This window comes from Narcine bancroftii, chromosome 2, assembly GCF_036971445.1.
Source record: "Narcine bancroftii isolate sNarBan1 chromosome 2, sNarBan1.hap1, whole genome shotgun sequence".
NCBI classification, from domain to species: Eukaryota; Metazoa; Chordata; class Chondrichthyes; order Torpediniformes; family Narcinidae; genus Narcine; species Narcine bancroftii.
The window spans coordinates 231,777,485-231,795,997 of NC_091470.1; the positions used below are offsets into that span (position 1 = coordinate 231,777,485).

Here is an 18,513-nt window from a genome sequence, read left to right on the forward strand (position 1 = left end):
CTGAGACTCCATCTGCCTTTAAGTGTAGGGGTAAGAAAACCCGGAGCAAAGCTTTTGAAAACGGTCAGAGGAATTTCTCCTGGCATCCTGGCCAATGTATGTGCCACAATCAACATTGTTTAAAACAGATGACCTGATCAAGAGCTCATTAATATTTGTGAGGCGTTTCAGTGTGCAAGTCGCCTGCCCAAATACCCGATATTAAAATAACGGTAACGTTATTGGGGGCCACAGCACAACTAAGTATAAGCCTTGTTTTCTTTTCACTTCATCCAACATAAATATTTTTTTGTGCTTTTTACATAGTTGATCGGAGAGAAGTATGGAAGAAACCAAAACTTGATTGCTTCACAGGAGATTGGGCCCATGAACTTTGACAGAGTCCTAGGGCGGGGAGAGGTGTGAGTATTGGGAGTGGGGGCATAGCCAGACAAAGGGTGAGCGTGGCTGGTTTAGGACACTATATCCAGTTGCATCTCCGTTTTTGCAATGATGAAATTTGAGAGCGTTACGCACAACCTATCAGAGAAGTAAAACACAATTCTGGGGATTCTCAGCAGATCAAATTGTGTACGTTATGCAGCAGGAAAAATCAGAATCAGAATTTATTGTCGTGAAATTCGCAGTAGCATATCACAGTGCAAACGTTCATATCATAACTATCTTACAACGTTGTGATTTAAAAAAAAACAATAATAGAGCATGAAAAGTAAGACAGTGTCTTTCATTCATTGATTATTCAAGAATCTGATGGCAGCGGGGGAGAAGCTGTTCCTTGTGCCATTGGGAGCTCGTCTTTAGGCTCCTGTACCTATTTTCTCAATGGTAACAGAGTGAAGATGGCATGGCCTGGGAGGTGGGGGTCTTTGAGGATAGAGGATGTCTTTTTAAGACACTGCTTCATATTAGATGTCCTCAATGGAGTGGAGTCTGGTGCCGGTGATATCTCAGGGTGAGTTACAACTCACAGGAGTTTTTTCTCTTGTCCTGAGAGTTGGTGCCTCCACACCAGACAGTGATGCATCCAGCCAGAATGCGCTCCACAGTACACCTATAAAAGTTTTTGAGAGTCTTTGGTCACATACCGAATAGCTTCAAGGACTTCACAAAGTATAGCCGCTGGCAGGCCTTCTTCATGATTGCATCAACATGAAGTTACATAACTAACATTTTGGTAAAGATACATAACCAATGTTTTGGGTAAGATACATAACCAATGTTTTGGTAAAGATACATAATCAACATTTTGGTAAATTTACGTAACCAACATTTCAGTAGAGATATATAACCAATTTTTAGGTAAGATACATATCCAATATTTTGGAAAAGATGCATAAGCAATGTTTTGGATAAGATATGTAGCCATTGTTTTGGTAAAATTACATAACCAACATTTCAGTAAAGGTATATAATGAATGCTTTGGGTCAGATATATAATTAATATTTCAATAAAGATACATAACTAATGTTTCGATAAAGATACATCACCAATGTTTCAGTAAAGATAAATAACTTTCTTTTTCTTTGGCTTGGCTTCGCAGATGAAGATTTATGGAGGGGTAAATGTCCACGTCAGCTGCAGGCTCGTTTGTGGCTGACAAGTCTGATGCAGGACAGGCAGACACGGTTGCAGCAGTTGCAAGGAAAAATTGGTTGGTTGGGGTTGGGTGTTGGGTTTTTCCTCCCTTGTCTTTTGTCAGTGAGGTGGGCTCTGTGGTCTTCTTCAAAGGAGGTTGCTGCCCGCTGAACTGTAAAGGTACATAATTAACATTTCTGTAAAGATACATAACCAATATTTCAGTAAAGATACATAACCAACGTTTTTTGGTAAAGATACATAGCCAATGTTTTTTGGGAAAGATACATAACCAATGTTTTTTTGGAAAGATACATAACCAATGTTTTTTAGGGAAAGATACATAACCAATGTTTTTTGGGAAAGATACATAACCAATGTTTTTTAGGGAAAGATACATAACCAATGTTTTTTAGGGAAAGATACATAACCAATGTTTTTTAGGGAAAGATACATAACCAATGTTTTTTGGGAAAGATACATAACCAATGTTTTTTAGGGAAAGATACATAACCAATGTTTTTTAGGGAAAGATACATAACCAATGTTTTTTAGGGAAAGATACATAACCAATGTTTTTTGGGAAAGATACATAACCAATGTTTTTTAGGGAAAGATACATAACCAATGTTTTTTAGGGAAAGATACATAACCAATGTTTTTTGGGAAAGATACATAACCAATGTTTTATAGGGAAAGATACATAACCAATGTTTTTTGGGAAAGATACATAACCAATGTTTTTTTAGGGAAAGATACATAACCAATGTTTTTTAGGGAAAGATACATAACCAATGTTTTTTAGGGAAAGATACATAACCAATGTTTTTTTGGAAAGATACATAACCAATGTTTTTTAGGGAAAGATACATAACCAATGTTTTTTAGGGAAAGATACATAACCAATGTTTTTTAGGGAAAGATACATAACCAATGTTTTTTGGGGAAAGATACATAACCAATGTTTTTTAGGGAAAGATACATAACCAATGTTTTTTAGGGAAAGATACATAACCAATGTTTTTTAGGGAAAGATACATAACCAATGTTTTTTGGGGAAAGATACATAACCAATGTTTTTTAGGGAAAGATACATAACCAATGTCTTTTGGTACAGATACATAACCAACGTTTTTTGGGAAAGATACATAACCAACATTTTGGGAAAGATACATAACCAATGTTTTTTGGGAAAGATACATAACCAACATTTTGGGAAAGATACATAACCAATGTTTTTTAGGGAAAGATACATAACCAATGTTTTTTGGGGAAAGATACATAACCAATGTTTTTTGGGGAAAGATACATAACCAATGTTTTTTGGGGAAAGATACATAACCAATGTTTTTTAGGGAAAGATACATAACCAATGTTTTTTAGGGAAAGATACATAACCAATGTTTTTTGGGGAAAGATACATAACCAATGTTTTTTGGGGAAAGATACATAACCAATGTTTTTTAGGGAAAGATACATAACCAATGTCTTTTAGGGAAAGATACATAACCAATGTTTTTTGGGGAAAGATACATAACCAATGTTTTTTGGGGAAAGATACATAACCAATGTTTTTTAGGGAAAGATACATAACCAATGTCTTTTGGTACAGATACATAACCAACGTTTTTTGGGTAAGATACATAACCAACATTTTGGGAAAGATACATAACCAATGTTTTTTGGGAAAGATACATAACCAACATTTTGGGAAAGATACATGACCAATGTTTCATGTAAACCCAGAGAACTGAAGAATGCTTGCTTACATGGAAGAGGTGAACTAACTCAGAGCTCTGGGCATTCAGTCAAATACATTGTGCAGCAGAGGATGAAGATCAAACAAATAATAAAAATGCCAAAAAGTGTCAGAACTATTCATCAGGTCAAGCAGCATCTACGGAAAGGTTCGAAGTTCACATTTATTGTCAGAGAACCTACATAACATCACATACAATCCTGAGATTCTTTTCCCCGTGGGCCAGGCTGAATTTCTAAGTATTGGTAACTGTAAGCTGTATTCAAGAAGAAAAAAATGTTTGCAAAAGAAAGAAATGTGAACACACTGTGCAAATACAGGAAAAAAAATATTTTAAATTTTTTCATACAGTACAGTAACAGGGCCTTCTGGCCTAAGAGCACGTGCCAACCAAGCATCCTAATTAATCTACACACCTCGTACAATTTGAAGGGTGGGAATGAAGCTTAACCACCTGGAGGAAACCCACACAGACATGGGGAGAACATACAAACAGTGCCAGATTTGAACCTGGGTTGCTGGTGCTGCAAGGGCATCACGCTAACTGTGCTGTGAGCAAGGTCAAAGTCCTTCAGTGAGTCCCTGATTGAATTTGTTGTAGAGGAGTCTGATGGTGGAGGGGTAGCAGCTGTTTCTGAACCTGGTGGTGCGAGTCTTGTGGTACCTAGACCTCTTTCCTGATGGCAGCAGCGAGAACAGAACATGCGCTGGTCCTTGATGATTGCTGCTTCTCTCCAATGGTAGTGTTTGGTTACAACACAGAAATCAGTCCTTTGGCCCATATTGACCTACTGCACCCATCCATTTTAATGCCATTTTCCTGCATTTGGATCATAGCTTTCTGGGTGACAGCGATTTGGGTGCTGTGTGTAGGGCGGAATTGAAGATTATGTAGTCCTTTAAATGAATGAATGGAAACTTCTGCATTCGTTCACTCAGTTTTCCAAGGCCAGACATTATGTAGGAACGTAAATTTATAACAGAAAATAATCCGATGGTTCATTACCGTTACGTGTGAAGAAAGATGAAGAAAATAGAAAGTGCATTTTGTGATTCTTGAGTGTAGATGAGATTCTGTTTTAAATACCTGGAGGGTCCTGAAGTGTCAAAAAAGTGCCCTGAACCCCAACGTCAACCTCCATGGAAGCTGTCTGACCCACAAGTCCTCCAGCACTCTCATCTATTCCATGGTCAACTAAAGCGAAGCAGGGAGATAGCAAGGGAAAACCTGCACAAGCCTTTCTTAATTTCTGATGGGAAATTCAACAGTTATGGTTTATGTGGAGATTTATATCACTTCTGTCATGTGGATTGTGGAGAGTCATATGGCCTCTCCATTTGGAACCTGGTGGGAATGTGGATTGTGGATGGTCATGTGGCCTCTGGAGCCTAGTTAGAAGTCACTTCACCTGCCAATCAAGGGTTAGATCTGCCCACCTGTGAGGCTGATGCACGATTGGTCTCTCTCTTTCTCTCTCTCTCTCTCTCTCTCTCTCTTTCTCTCTCCTTCCTTCCTGCTGCATGAAGGGCATCACTGAACTCCAGGCTGCAAGCCATGGGAAGCTTTGGTGGGCTGACTGCGATAGGCCCGAGCTGTGGGCAATGCTGGAGACCAGGTTCATTTGATATACTTGTTAGTTTGTAATTAATTTGCTGTTTATTAGCAAGCTGCATCAGTGGGATAGATGGGTACTATGGAAGTTAAATCTTCATTACTTGTTATTGTTATTAGTGTACTCTGCCTATGGGTGGTGGGTGCTGAAGAAGTTAAATCCTCATTTCTCAGTATACCATGCCTGTGGGTGATGGGTGCTGAACAAACTAAACTCACTTTTTTCTATATACTATGATTGTGAGCTGAGTATGTTAGTCTGTACTCTTTTTGTGAATTCTGCAGTGCATAACTGTTTGTTCATAACACGTGACCAGCCTTGATTGTTTTTGAACCCGTCAAACCTATTCTGAACACAACAGCTTCTCAAAAGCAGGTTGGCATAGCTGTTAGTTCATGCTGCCTGTAAGGAGTTTTTAATGCTTTCCCCATGTCTGCATGGGTTTTCCCCGGGGGCTCTGATTCCCTCCCCCCACCCCATTTGGTTAATTGGGTGTAAATTGGGCGGCACGGACTCATGGGCTGAAATAGCCTGTTACCATGCTATATGTCTAAATTTAAATTTAATTTTAAATTTATACATTATGTGCATCTTCCAGCGACATGGTGAGAAATAGGGTGGACTTCAGAAAAGAATCTTAGGGTTGTACGCAATGTCATGAATTCACTCTGGCAATAAATCTAATGTTGAACTTTGAATTCTAGGCGACTAAGCCCTTTATAACACACTCCACAGAGATTATTGCTTTACAATTGCATCTATCAATCTAAGGGCCAAGCATTTCTCTTTGTGCAGTAATCAGCAATAATGGTTGCAGCAGATCAGACAGTCTCGAGCTTCGTTCAATGCTAGAACTCACACCTCTATCCCTTGTTGGCAGTACTAATGGAATCAGCATTTCAGTTGTTAATCAATAATTAGCCTACTTGCAATTAGATGAAGTTATGAGTTTGACAGAATGCGTAACTTTTGTGGGCTGTTCGGGATTTAACGAGCTGAGGCACGGAAAAGATATTGGACAATTACTGAGTTAATAACATTGGTAAGATTTGCTATCTTCTCGTTTGTAGAAGATCATGAACATCAGCTTGCTGAATGTGTTTGAAACGTCAAACTCTGCATTTCCAATGTTAATGACACCAAACAGGCTGATGAAGCCTCAATTCTTGGCTGGGACACAAGTCAGAGAGTATCTGGGCTGCCAATTTTGTTTAAACTAGGAACCAGAGGGAGAAACGGCTCTCCTTTGAGTCACTTGCGCACAGAAACTTTGGAATTATTCCCCAAAAAATGAGTAGACTTACCTCCGGTGTGTCCCAATGAGGTAGTTTACACAGGGGCACTTTTACACAGCCTTCCTGCGTTGCAGAATTTGTTGGAGAGGGGAAATGTCGTATTCGTTAGCCCTGTTTCTTACGGAGTTGCTCTGGTCAATTTGCACTCCGCAAAAATGTGTAGGGGTCCCAGTGGAAAAATTACGGGATGGAATTTGCATTAAAAAAAATTCCGTCCCAACGTTTTTACACTGACAATGGAGCGGAAATTTTCTGCTGTTCAGTGGTTGTGTAAAAGTGACTTGGCGATTGAAAAGGAATTCTCCAATCAGTTCAGAGGAGATCAGATCAGGGAGGTCGGCATCCCTCTGCTCACAGTGGAGCCCATGGTCTCAGAAAGTGGAGTAGGTTTCGGAAATTGTTTGGCAAGGCTGGATTTGATCAAATGATCTTGATAAATGATGTCAGCCTCACAAACAGGATATTTTTGCTGGCTTAGCCAAACTGTAATTCCAAGAATATCCCATGGGAGTGAAAGATGACTGAACTTTCCTGCAATTCTGCATTTCTAAGCTGAACATCAAATAAAAAAATATAACACTTAATTGTGATGAACATGTAGTTTTAGACACCAGCAAAGCAATTAACAGGCCACTTTTGAAATGCCTGGAATCTCACTCGGATAAGCAGAGACACTTATGGGCGGTTAATCAGCAACATCTGTTGGAAGCCACTTTGAAATGGAAAACTCACAGGAGCAATGAAACAGCAGTACATTGTATAGCCCCTTAACCAGCTCCAACATTCAATTATGATGTCTTTGCTTCTTAACTTAAGACACCTGTCTTAGTTTTGCGTTGTCTAAACATAAAGATGGCAGCAGAGGAAAGTGAACTCATTATTGTGGAAAAGGAAAGCAAGATTTTGGTTCAAGATTCAATTTATTGTCATGTCATAAAAATAGTGCCATATTACACAAATTGCTTTCGCCTGCTGTAAGGCGACAGATTCGCCATCGGCAGACAACGCCTGAAGTGCCTGTTGCGGTCAGAGAAAGAGAAGCAAAAGAGAGGCCCACCCCAGAGTCACCGAGTGTCTGTAGATTCACCTATAGCGCACCCACAGCCACCCAGCGTCCAGTCCAAACTATCGGTCACCCGAGCTCCAGATCTGATCCTCCGACACAGTCAGAGACCTATCAGAGCCCTTGGCACCCTCTTGCATCCTGGTTCTGATACCTAGTACCCCCTTTATCCAGTCTTGAGCTGTTCTCCAGCAGTCCGCAGCCTGTGTGGGTTCCTTGCCCCAAGTCACCAACAGCCCGCAACATGTGTGGGTCTTTCAGCCGTAGAGCCCCTTGCTGGCCCTCTACCGTGGTCATCGTCCCATGGGTCATCTCCTCTGCTTCTCCTTCTCAGACTAGGTTGGGGGGTGGGTTCCTCGTCTCCCCATTTACTGGTGCCCAGTGCCAGTCCTCTGCTTCCCTTGGATCTGCAACCCCTCGTGGCTGCGGTAATCCAGAGCTCGCCACCACGGTATTTTAAATAAAACCACCGTTATCTCCTTTGACGGGATATTTAAAGCCTGCACAGAGCTGACTGCAGTTGGACTGGGCAGTTTGACCCTGTGGGGAAGCGCTGTGTCTCCGCTCCCCACTCCCTGCCGATCCGTTACAGCAGCTCTGGCAGCGAAGCCATTTTATTTGTGTTGGGCCATGTGTTGTTGAAAATGTAAAGAAAACTGCCAGGGGCGGAAATATATTGTGAAAACATTAACATTGACTTGCGATAGAAGATCAGACAACAGCAGAACACAAGAGAAGTAAAAGTGTTGAATATGATTATGAGTGGTCTTACAGCAAAAAGCAGATGCTGGGTGTGGCATTGACTGCTGAGCTAGCTCAGGCAAGATATTAAACCAAAGTGCAATGTATGAATGTGCTGGAGACGCTCAGTATCTCAAGATTCGTTTGTTGTCATGTAATATGTATATGTACATGATGTGCAGAACATATAATATTATACAATGTTGCCTTCTGCCTTCCGTAAGGCAGACAAAGAATTGCCATTAGTGTTACCTGGTTTCCCTTACAGTAGGAGAGAAAGAAACGCGACAGGACATAATTTCAGAGATACTGAGTGTCCGTGGCTTCGCCTCCAGCCCTCCCGCGGCCTCTGCAGCCGCACAGACTCCTATTCTAACCATCGGCTACCCGAGCTCCATATCCAAACCTCTGGACACGATCAGGAAGCCTTCAGCGCCCGAGGCCCTTCGGGAGCTTGACCCTCAGCACCCTCTTGAATCCTGGTTCTCATGAGCAAGTCTCCAACAGCCTGTGGGTCCCCCGACTGCAAGTCCAGCGTGGTTAGTTGTTAGTAAGGCATGATGCAAGATACTAAACCAAGGTCTCACGTGACCAATCAGATAAAAGATATTTTTATTCAATGTGAAGAAAACCAGAAACAATTTCACCATTAACCTGGGCCCAAAAGGTCCTCTCAATCAACTGGTTAGAAAAAACATTGAAAAATAAAGAACTGCAGATGCTGCAAATCTGAAATAAAACATTGATGAAAGGCTATTAGGGATTACTCTCTGCATTAACTGAATGTATCCAGGACTTTTTGCTTTTTATTCAACTTATTGCTGTTTATTTGGGAAGTTGCTATTTTTGCAAATATGCTATGTGCATTGCAAACATTTATTTGATCTATTGACAGGCTCAGGAGAGCTTTACACTGATACAAGTTGTTTTGTGTCAGCAGTTGCTCGGAATGCTTGAACATATCATCTTGTGAAACACAAAAGTCTACAGAAGTTGTGATTGTAGTAAAAACAGAAATGCTGGAGGAACTCAGCAGGTCTTGTTGCGTCCAGAGATGGTAAAGATGGATAACCAACCATTTGGGCCAAAGCTCTTCTTCATGACATAAGGAAAACCAGACAGCCCTGAAAAAAAAAGATAGGGCAGGGGCAGTCCAACAGACCAAAGGTGTTAATTGGATCTGGAGAGGAGGATAGATGGGGTGGGAGGGGTGGGGTGGGGTCAGCTAATGGAAACCAGAGAAGTCGATGTTGATGCCATCTGAGATGGAAAGTGTTGTGATGGATTATATCATATTTTATATTGTATATAGATATGTTTTTGAAGGAGATAGATTGTGGGAGTAGTGTAGGTCACAAACAAACAAATACTTCACAAAATAGATCTCATTTAAAATGCCGAGCTTTGCTGAAAGTGAGTCATGCAGGCTCCGAGAGCCTTTGTAAAGACAATAAAACAAGAGGACTGCTTTGCTAAAGAATTTCAAAAGCAGGTGTAAATGGATTATTGTTCTGAAAGCAACAAATGAACAGGCTCAGAAGTTTGGGTCCGGTGCCATAATCTGTCTGGTTGTAGTTTGCTGTACTAAGAAAATCGTGTGGTTTTGCAAGGAGAGAGAGAGAGAGAGAGAGAGAGAGAGAGAGAGAGAGAGAGAGAGAGAGAGAGAGCTGGTTTCTGCAGTCATGGCAAGCTGGCAGCTTGTTGAAACCCCATTTTGAAGATGGGGTGTGTGTTCTGAGTTCAGCCTGTTGAAAACCCTTGTGGTCCATACAAGAGGAAATGGCTGGCTAGAGAGTTTCACCTGAAATAAGGGAAACAAAAAGGAGCTCTGTGGTGACCTGAAAGAAAGAGGTTATCATTTGGAAAACCCTGATGGGTCACGTTTCTTTGGTAAGACACTGAAGTGGCTGATCGGAGGGTATCAGTTTGTGTGTGCCCAACCAATGAGCAACAAACCTCTCTCTCTGAAATCAACCAGAATCTTCCTGAGTGGTGACCAATTACCTTTAAGCAACAGAGCTTAGTGAAAATTCATTGAGTTAAATTCTGTGCACAGTATAAGAATTGCCTGATACCAGTGAACTTGGAGGAGTGAGAAATAAGATTGCACTGTGAATCAAAGAACATTTCTGAACTTATACATGTTACATACACGTGCACTTAGAATTAGAAGGGGGTTAAATTAGGTTAAGTTAACAACAGTAATAAGTTAAAGTTTGTTTTTATGTTTAAAGAAAATTAAAAATGATTTTTATTTAGGTAAGTATTTATCTTGGTGAATTTCTATTGCTGCTGGGTTTTGGGGTCCTCTGGGCCTATAACATTGCCCAGACAGAAGATGAGGTGTTGTTCCTCTAATTTGCAGGTGGTTTCAGTCTGACAGTACACAAGACCATAGACAGACACGTCAGCAAGAAATGGGACGGAGAATTGAAATGGGTGACCACTCAGAGATCCCTGCTATTATGGCGGACAGAGCCAGGGTGCTCAGTGAAGTGATCTCCCAGTCTGCACCCAGTCTCTTTGATGTAGAGGAGATCACAATAGGAGTCCAGGATGCAATAGATGGCCCCAGCAGATTCATGTAATCTTGACTGGTTTTCAATGCAACATTGAGGCAGTGCAACATTGTCGAAGATGCTATGTTGTGGATGTAATAGAAAGTTAAAAGCAGGACTGTTTTATCTCTTACACATTTACATTTAGACATTTATTGCTGAGAAGCTGGAACATTCAAAGTAATCAGCCTATTTCATTACACTTGTGAAATTGTAAATCTTTGGATTATCTACCCCTCAGACAGTAGTGGGTTACTCTGAGCACCTTCAAGGCTGAGGTGGATAGATATTTGGACAGCTCGAAGGATGGAAAGTGGATGAAGTATCTGATCAACAATGATCTTATTGAATGGAAAAGAAGACTAAATTTGATCTATTCTAAGCTAAAAATACATATAGATGTGAAGGAAGCAATGACTGTTTAAAATAAGGCACCATAATTCCTTCAGCTGGGGTGATTTAACCAAGTTTTGACAGTTCACTGGGGAAACGCATATTAACTTTGAAGAGATCGGCCTGATAGCTTTGGGCATATCTGTATGCCAACTTCCCCCATGCCTGCCAGGGGCTGTGGAGAATTGGGCAGTTAAGATATCATCCACTAGTTTGAAAGATTTGACTGAGGCCTTGTTTGCATCTGCTCCCCTTTTAGCATAGCCATGTGGCTATCTTCTTCCATTACAGATCAAGTCTGACCCAACCAATGAACCATAGAACTACAACACAGAAACAGGCCCTTCAGCCCATCTAGTTTGTGCTCAACTATTATTCTGCCTTATCCCAATGACCTGCACCCAGACCATACCCTTCCCATTCTTATACCTGTCCAAATGTTTTGTAATTGTCAAAATTGAGCCTGCATTCACCACTTCAACTGCCAGCTTGCTCCACAGTACCACTACCCTCTGCACAATGAGGGTCTCCCAAATGTGACCTTGAAACATTTCCCCTTTCACCCTTAACCTGTGCCTTTTAGAGAGAAAAAAATAAGAAGGAATATCCAGCACAAAATCACCATCATCTTGTAAAGCATGAAACAAACCAGAGTCTCCAGGTTTTCATTGCTCCCTTGACATAACAAATTTGGCACCTTTTTTTTAGACATACAGCACAGTAACAGGCCCTTTCTGCCCACGAGTCCAGGTCGCTCAATTACACTCAATTGACCTACAACCCCCGGCATGTTTTGGATGGTGGGAGGGAACCAGAGCCCCCCGGGGAAACCCACGCAGGCACGGGGAGAATGTACAAACTCTTTACAGATACCACACGATTCGAACCCTAGTCCCGCTGGCTGATGCTGCAACAATGTTGCACTAACCGCTACACCAACTTGATTACACAAGAAATATGGACCTATGCAAGAGTGTGAACGTAATATAATAAACAAAGTATTAGCGATTAAAAGAGCAGGGATGTGTGGATACCATTAGAAATGCCATTCTGGGAGAGAGATTATACAACAGGGAAGATATTGCATGGGTGGAACTCAAATACAGTAAACCACCAGTACCTGGCATCTATGGGGATTGGTAGATGCCAGATAAGTGAATTTACCAGTTGCGTGTGGTGTGAATTGGCGAAGTGACTGCTAGGGACCACCGATTTTAAACATTTGTATTTATTTTTTACCTATTTATTTTCCGCAATTTTTTTTGCCAGTTGCTTGAATTCCAGACAACGGGGCTTTTACTGTAATTCAATTCTTCATTCCATTGATGCTACTGAACATTTTTATTTATTTCAAAGGTAAATTTCATTCAAAAATAAATTCGAAAGTCAAAACACAGCTCAATGCTCAACATTCATAGTGTCAATCAGTCTATGTATTCCCAGTGTGATTGATTGGAAAACATCTTTGTTTGTAGAGCACCATTACCACGCATACCATGCCCCTCCTCTGTTATCCAAACACAGAGTTACATGGATGTATGACATGCAAAAGGGTGCTGTTGGATGCACATGACAATAAAACCAAAGGTATCCTAACCTAATGAGATGAAATAAACTGACAACGTCAGCTTTCCTGGAAAAATAAACAGGCTGATTACGTTAAGACACTACTTTCCTCCATATGGTCTTCATAACATGAAGTACCAACTTTGTATTTTTGACTCCATGGAAAGTAGATGTCAATTTATAAATATGGCAATACAGTGCAGTTACAGGTCCTTTCAGCCCATGAGCCTGTGACGGTCAATTACACTCAATTAATCTACAACCCCCGGTGCATTTCAAATGGTGGGAGGAAACTGGAGCCCCTGGGGAAAACCCACACAGACACAGGAAGTACAGACAAACTCCTTATGGATAGCATGGGATTCAATCCCTGGTGCTGTTACAATATTGTGCTCACTGCTATGCCATTCATGCCGCCCTCCCTGGGTCTTTTTAACGTGGAGAAGCTGGCCATGGTGACTTACTTTTCTGAGGACAAGTAACCCACTGTTGTGTCCGGGTTGTACCATCTGAAGTCTTAATAAAGGCTTGTAAGTTTACAGAACTTTTCTTTACTCACATCAGGCTACATGATTGCGTGTAGATACAATGTCACTCACCGCGCATGCACTACTCTCAAGTGTGATGTGGCTCTTACGATGTTAGTGTTCATGCTCTAACATAAAATAGTCCCAGGTTTCCTCAGTATATAACATCCCTCCTTCTTAAAAAAAAATTAACATTTTAAAGATTTATTACAACTTAAGGTTTCTTAAAAATAAATCGTTACTGCTTCTTTATCTGCAATTGCCATTTTAAGAATTAACTATTCTATTTACATATTCGTGGTTCTATATTCTTTTCAGCGGAATCGCACTGGTGGTAGGATGTTGCCTCTCCACCTCGTAGACCTTGTTGCATCTGTTTGGTTCGGTGGTGTTAGTACGCTTGTGGGTGATGGTGTTGTTTGCCTCAGTTCTCTTGTTGCCTGCTGTTCAGTTATCACGGTGTTGTTGGTTGTGGTTTCTACTCTCATTCCTTCACAAGTTGTTGGATTTTTAGAAGCTGCTGGTGCTTCTGGTGCTTTCTGTGTCAGATCTGGTGTTGGACGAAAGTGGGTCCTGTTCGTCTCAGCTGCCTGCCAGATTCTGTCTCAATGATGTACGACCTTGGAGTCTCAGCTTTTCTAACAATCTTTACTGGGCTCCAGGTTTTTATCACTGGCTCTTGAACATGCACATGCTGCCCTCTGAAGAGTTCTGGTAGCGTTTGTGCCTGTTTATTGTAATGTTGGCGACTTCCCACTTGTATGTTAGTCAACTTTCTTCTTATTTCCTCTTGGTCGTCTGGTGGATGGATTTTGCTTGGCAGGATTGACTTGTACTTTCTGCCATTCAGAAGCTCTGCTGGGGATTTCATGTCGGCTCTCAAAGGTGTGGCTCACAGTGACAGAGAGCGAGATAGGGATCTTCCTTTGTCTCTCGACACTTTGTGAGAGTGTGTTTAATTGCCTGTACATGCCTCTCAATTAATCCATGGCCCTTGGGGTAATATGGTGATGAAGTAATGATGGTGAACCCATATTCTACAGCTATTTCTCTGAATTCACGCAACGTGAATTGGGTCCCATTGTCACATAAAACTTGTTTGGGTCTCCCCTGCTCTGAGAAGAGCACACGTGCTGTAGCAGTGATGGTCGATGCTTTCAGGTCCTTCACTTTCCTTGTGAAGGGAAATTTGGAGTAGTAGCACGACACAATCTGATACCATTCTTCGTTTTCTGAGAATAGGTCTGGTCCCACTGTGTGCCATGGCCTGGCAGGTATTTCCACGGGTATCATCTCTTTTTGTTGTGTATTTCTGGAACGCCGGACATGTAGCCACCATGTTTTCAATGTCATTATACTTGCCTCTCAGTAAATGGCTGACTTTGATCTAAATTTGCATTTCTCCATTCCCATCTGGCCTTGGTGTATTTTCTGGAGAATTTCTTTTTTCATTGTCTCTGGTATTATCAGCCGAGACCCTGCCAACAGTATACCATTCTCCAGGGATATGTCGTCCCTGACAGAACAATACTGGTGTATTGTAGGCTGTACCTGTTTTATCCTTTCTGGTGTCATCACCTGTTGGGAGAGCAGCTGCAGCACCTCGTCCTTTGTGGTTTCTTCTTTAATCAGATTTAGTTTGATACTGGTCACATTGAAGAGGTGATGTACCTTGATTTCCATGCCTTTCATTTCATATTTTTCATTTGGGGAAACACGTGACAAAGCATCAGCAAGCACCATTTCCTTCCCTCGCCTATACTTCAAGGTAAAGTCATAACATTAGAGCCGGAGGAGTAGCCTCTGTAGTCTGGCTGGTGCCTTGCTGAGGTTCTTTTTCTGGATGTGTTCCAGAGGGCGATAATCACTCTCTACCACGAACTGTCTCCCATAGAGGAATTTGTGGAATTTTTCTCATCCATATACGACTGTCAACAGCTCCCTTTCAATATTGGCATATTGGGTCTCTGCTGTTGTCAGGGGTTTTGAGGCAAAGGTTATCGGTTTTCCTTCCTGCACCAATGCTGCCCCCAGGGCCCTGATGGAAGCATCTACTTGTAATGTGACAGCTATTTTTCTGTCATAGTAGCTCAGTTCTATTTCTCTGCAGGCCACTTCCTTAAGCTTGTCGACAGTTTGTTGATGTGATGGTGACCGCAGAAATTCCACATCCTCTTTCAGCAACTCTGAGGTTGGCTGTGGGGTCTGACATGTGTGGGATGAAGGAACTCATATATTGGACCAGGCCGAGGAAGCTTCTTAGTTCCTTTATGTCCTTTGGGTGTTTCATTTCAGCACTGGCTGTTATCTTCTCTGGGCTTGGCCTGACCCCTTCAGTTGTGTTCACCGTTCGGAAGAACTGGCACTCCTCCACCTTAATGATGCATTTGTCTGCATTGAGTTTGATGCCAGCCCCTCTTGTTCTCTCCATGGCCTCATGTAGGTGGAGATTGTGAGTTTTCCCATCTCTGCCAAAGATCTGGGTGTCATCTGTGATGCTGACTACACCCTTGGATCCCCTGTAGGTCTCATCTATCTTTTGCTGGAAGATGTCTTGGCTCATCTTTAGGCCAAAAGGTAATCACAGGAACTTGTACTGGCTGAATGAAGTATTGACCATTGTTAGCAGTGTAGATTCTTCATCCAGATTCACGTTTAAATATCCATTCTTTGCATCTAGTTTGCTAAAGATTTTGGATCCCGTTAGTTCAGAAGTGATGTCTTCCAGCGTTGGTGTTGGATAGTGACCCCTTTTGATTGCTTGGTTTGAGTCTTTGGGATCCAGACATATCCTCAGGTGGCCATACACTTTTTCCTTTAATACAATGGAGTTCACCCAGTCAGTTGGCTCAATCACTTTGGCTATCATTCGTTTTTCTTCGAACTCCTACTCTAGCCTTTCTTTCAGCTCGATTGCCACCTCCTGTGGAGCAAAGATGATTGGTTTGCATTCTGAGTCTCTAGTTATGTGGTATTTGAAATTTCCAATGCACCCAACTGTGTCATCAAAGCATCCAGAGTACATGTCCTCGAGCCTGACCTTATTTGTGATCAAGCAGGATGTCGCTATTGATCCTCTTGGACATTTTCTTCTCCCTGATCTCATTGTTTATAGAGATTAGCTGCAAGTCCTGATAATTATTCAGACCTAGGGTGACTGGTCTGTTGGCATTAACCATAAAGAATGTGCATATGATGCTCTTTTCTTTATGTGATATCAAGGAGCAACACCTAATATTCTATCTGGGCACTCTCCAACCGAATGGCATTAACACTGACGTTTTGAGTTTCTTTTAACCCCCCCTCCCATTCTCCCTCTCTTCCCCAACCCTCTGTCTTCTTTCCTCCCCCTTTTCTCTCCATTCACAGAGCCATCCTCCCCTCTCCCCCAATTTGCTGCTGTGCCCTCCCTCCCTTATCCACCTACTACCTTTTGCCTGTGGGATTGGGCTCCTCCTCCTGGTCTCCACCCCTACCATTTTGTTTGGGCACCTGCCAACATTTAGCTCATTCCTTAATGATGGGCTCAAGCCTGAAATGTTGGTTATGCACCTTTATCTTTGCTATATGCTGTTCGACTTGCTGAATTTCTCCAGCATTGTGTTTTTACTGAATTCAGGCAGCAATTCTTCAGATATTAATTTCTAATATTTTCCACATGCTCTTCTTTATTCCTTATCCTTAATTGCGAGCATTAAATCTACATTCATTTTCTATAACTGGGGTTTAAAAAGTCTCGATTATTCAAGCTTTTGTACAGATTTGTATCATTCTAAAGCCATGAAGGGCATGTAATGCAAAAGTGGGAAGGAACTATTAATATTTCATGGGTGTGAACAACCTCACAGTTCACTGGAGATGAAATGCCATTTTTGGAAGATGTACAATTGTAAAATAATAATGCAAAGTTGCATTTTATTTACAAATAGATTGTGGTTGCTTTGGCAGGATGGAGCCTGATGTCGAGACTTGGGGATCCAGGTGAAGTTCAGGACTTTTACGCTAGTGCAATATTGTGGTGCATTTAAGGGTCACCTTAATTTTAATTGCTGGACAACTAATGGGTGACTGTGTATTGGCTTTACTGACCGGTTATCAACTCAAACAAATAGATCAAGGGAACATGCTGCTAATTGGCCAACAACTGTTTTCTTGACTGATCATGAAGGTTTTTCACTACAGCCACCCCTAGCTTTCTCAGCCATCATCCCAACAGAAAGGTATAAATTTTGTGCGTTTTGGCAAGGACACGATCGGAAAGGGGATTGGTGTGCAATAAAACTGGTGATGTGGTTTTATTTTTCAATTGTTAAAAATAAACGACAGCATTGATCAGCTGCAGGAAATTCCCCTGAGCAGCATCTTAACGAGAATGCAGCTTAACTGTGACAGAGGCATTTCATCCAGATCGTGAGGTACATTCAGTCTCAATTTATCAATTCCAAATATTTTGGAGATATGTATTTTTAAGTGTTAAATTTTTAAATGGTAACAGGCCCTCTCGGACCTCGAGCCGCCCAATTGACCTACAACCTCATACATTTTGAAGGGTGGGAGGAAACCAGAACACATGGAGGAAAGCTATGGGGTGAATGTACAAGCTCCTTCCAGACAGCACCAGATTCGAACCCTGGGTCACTGGCACAGTAGCAGAGATGCGATAATCGCTACCCTGGCCGCTCATTCATGAATCTATCTAGCAGGGTATGTGATGGACACACACAGGATGTTTAATGCTAACCTCAGGTTTTCAGCAGGAAGAAAGTGTCCAAGGATCAAGATGCTCATTGTAAATAGTTTAAAACTCACTCACACCCTTTGCCCATGCTCTTGACCTGATCAAGGGAAGCAGGATCAATGTATTTCCAAAGCATCACCTGCAGATGTTGGGTATTAAAACAAGATCAATAGTAGAAGTTAGCAAAGATTGTTAGGAGTGGCAGAGAAGAAGACACAGAATCCACTCCTCAGGCTCATTGCAAGAAGGATCTCTGCTCAGAGAATTTTTTTCTCTTAATGCAACTTGTTCATCTGCAACTCATTATTATGTTTCTGTTAGTACAGTAAAACCCCTATGGGGATTGGTAGATGCCGGATGAGTGGATTTTCTGATTGCTCGAGATTGCGTGAACTGATCGCTAGGGGGCTGCCAATTTTAAACTTTTGTATTCTTTACCTATTTATTTTTTTTGCTGAGTGTTTGAGGCTGCCGGTGGCTTGAATTCTAGATAATGGGGATTTTACTGTAGGAATAACTGCTACCCCTCAGCCCTCGGATTCCTGAATGACGGACTCATTTAGGGACTCATTTAAGGACTCTTACTTTCCTCATTATTTATGACTGAATATTTATTTTCTGCATTGGCTCTTTTTTTATATGTATTTTCATTTGATATGATATAATACTTTTATTGTCATTTAA

At 41.5% G+C, this 18,513-nt stretch overlaps 1 long non-coding RNA gene across 1 annotated transcript in view; it reads right to left on the reverse strand.

Annotated features, from left to right (window-relative positions):
- Positions 1-608: 608 nt before the first annotated feature.
- The window catches only part of LOC138752623 (uncharacterized), a 93,433-nt gene continuing 75,528 nt past the window's right edge, over positions 609-18,513 (reverse strand). The window contains exon 3 of the long non-coding RNA XR_011350777.1: positions 609-1,748. This is a non-coding gene — a long non-coding RNA (uncharacterized lncRNA). The remainder of the gene's footprint in view (positions 1,749-18,513) is intronic.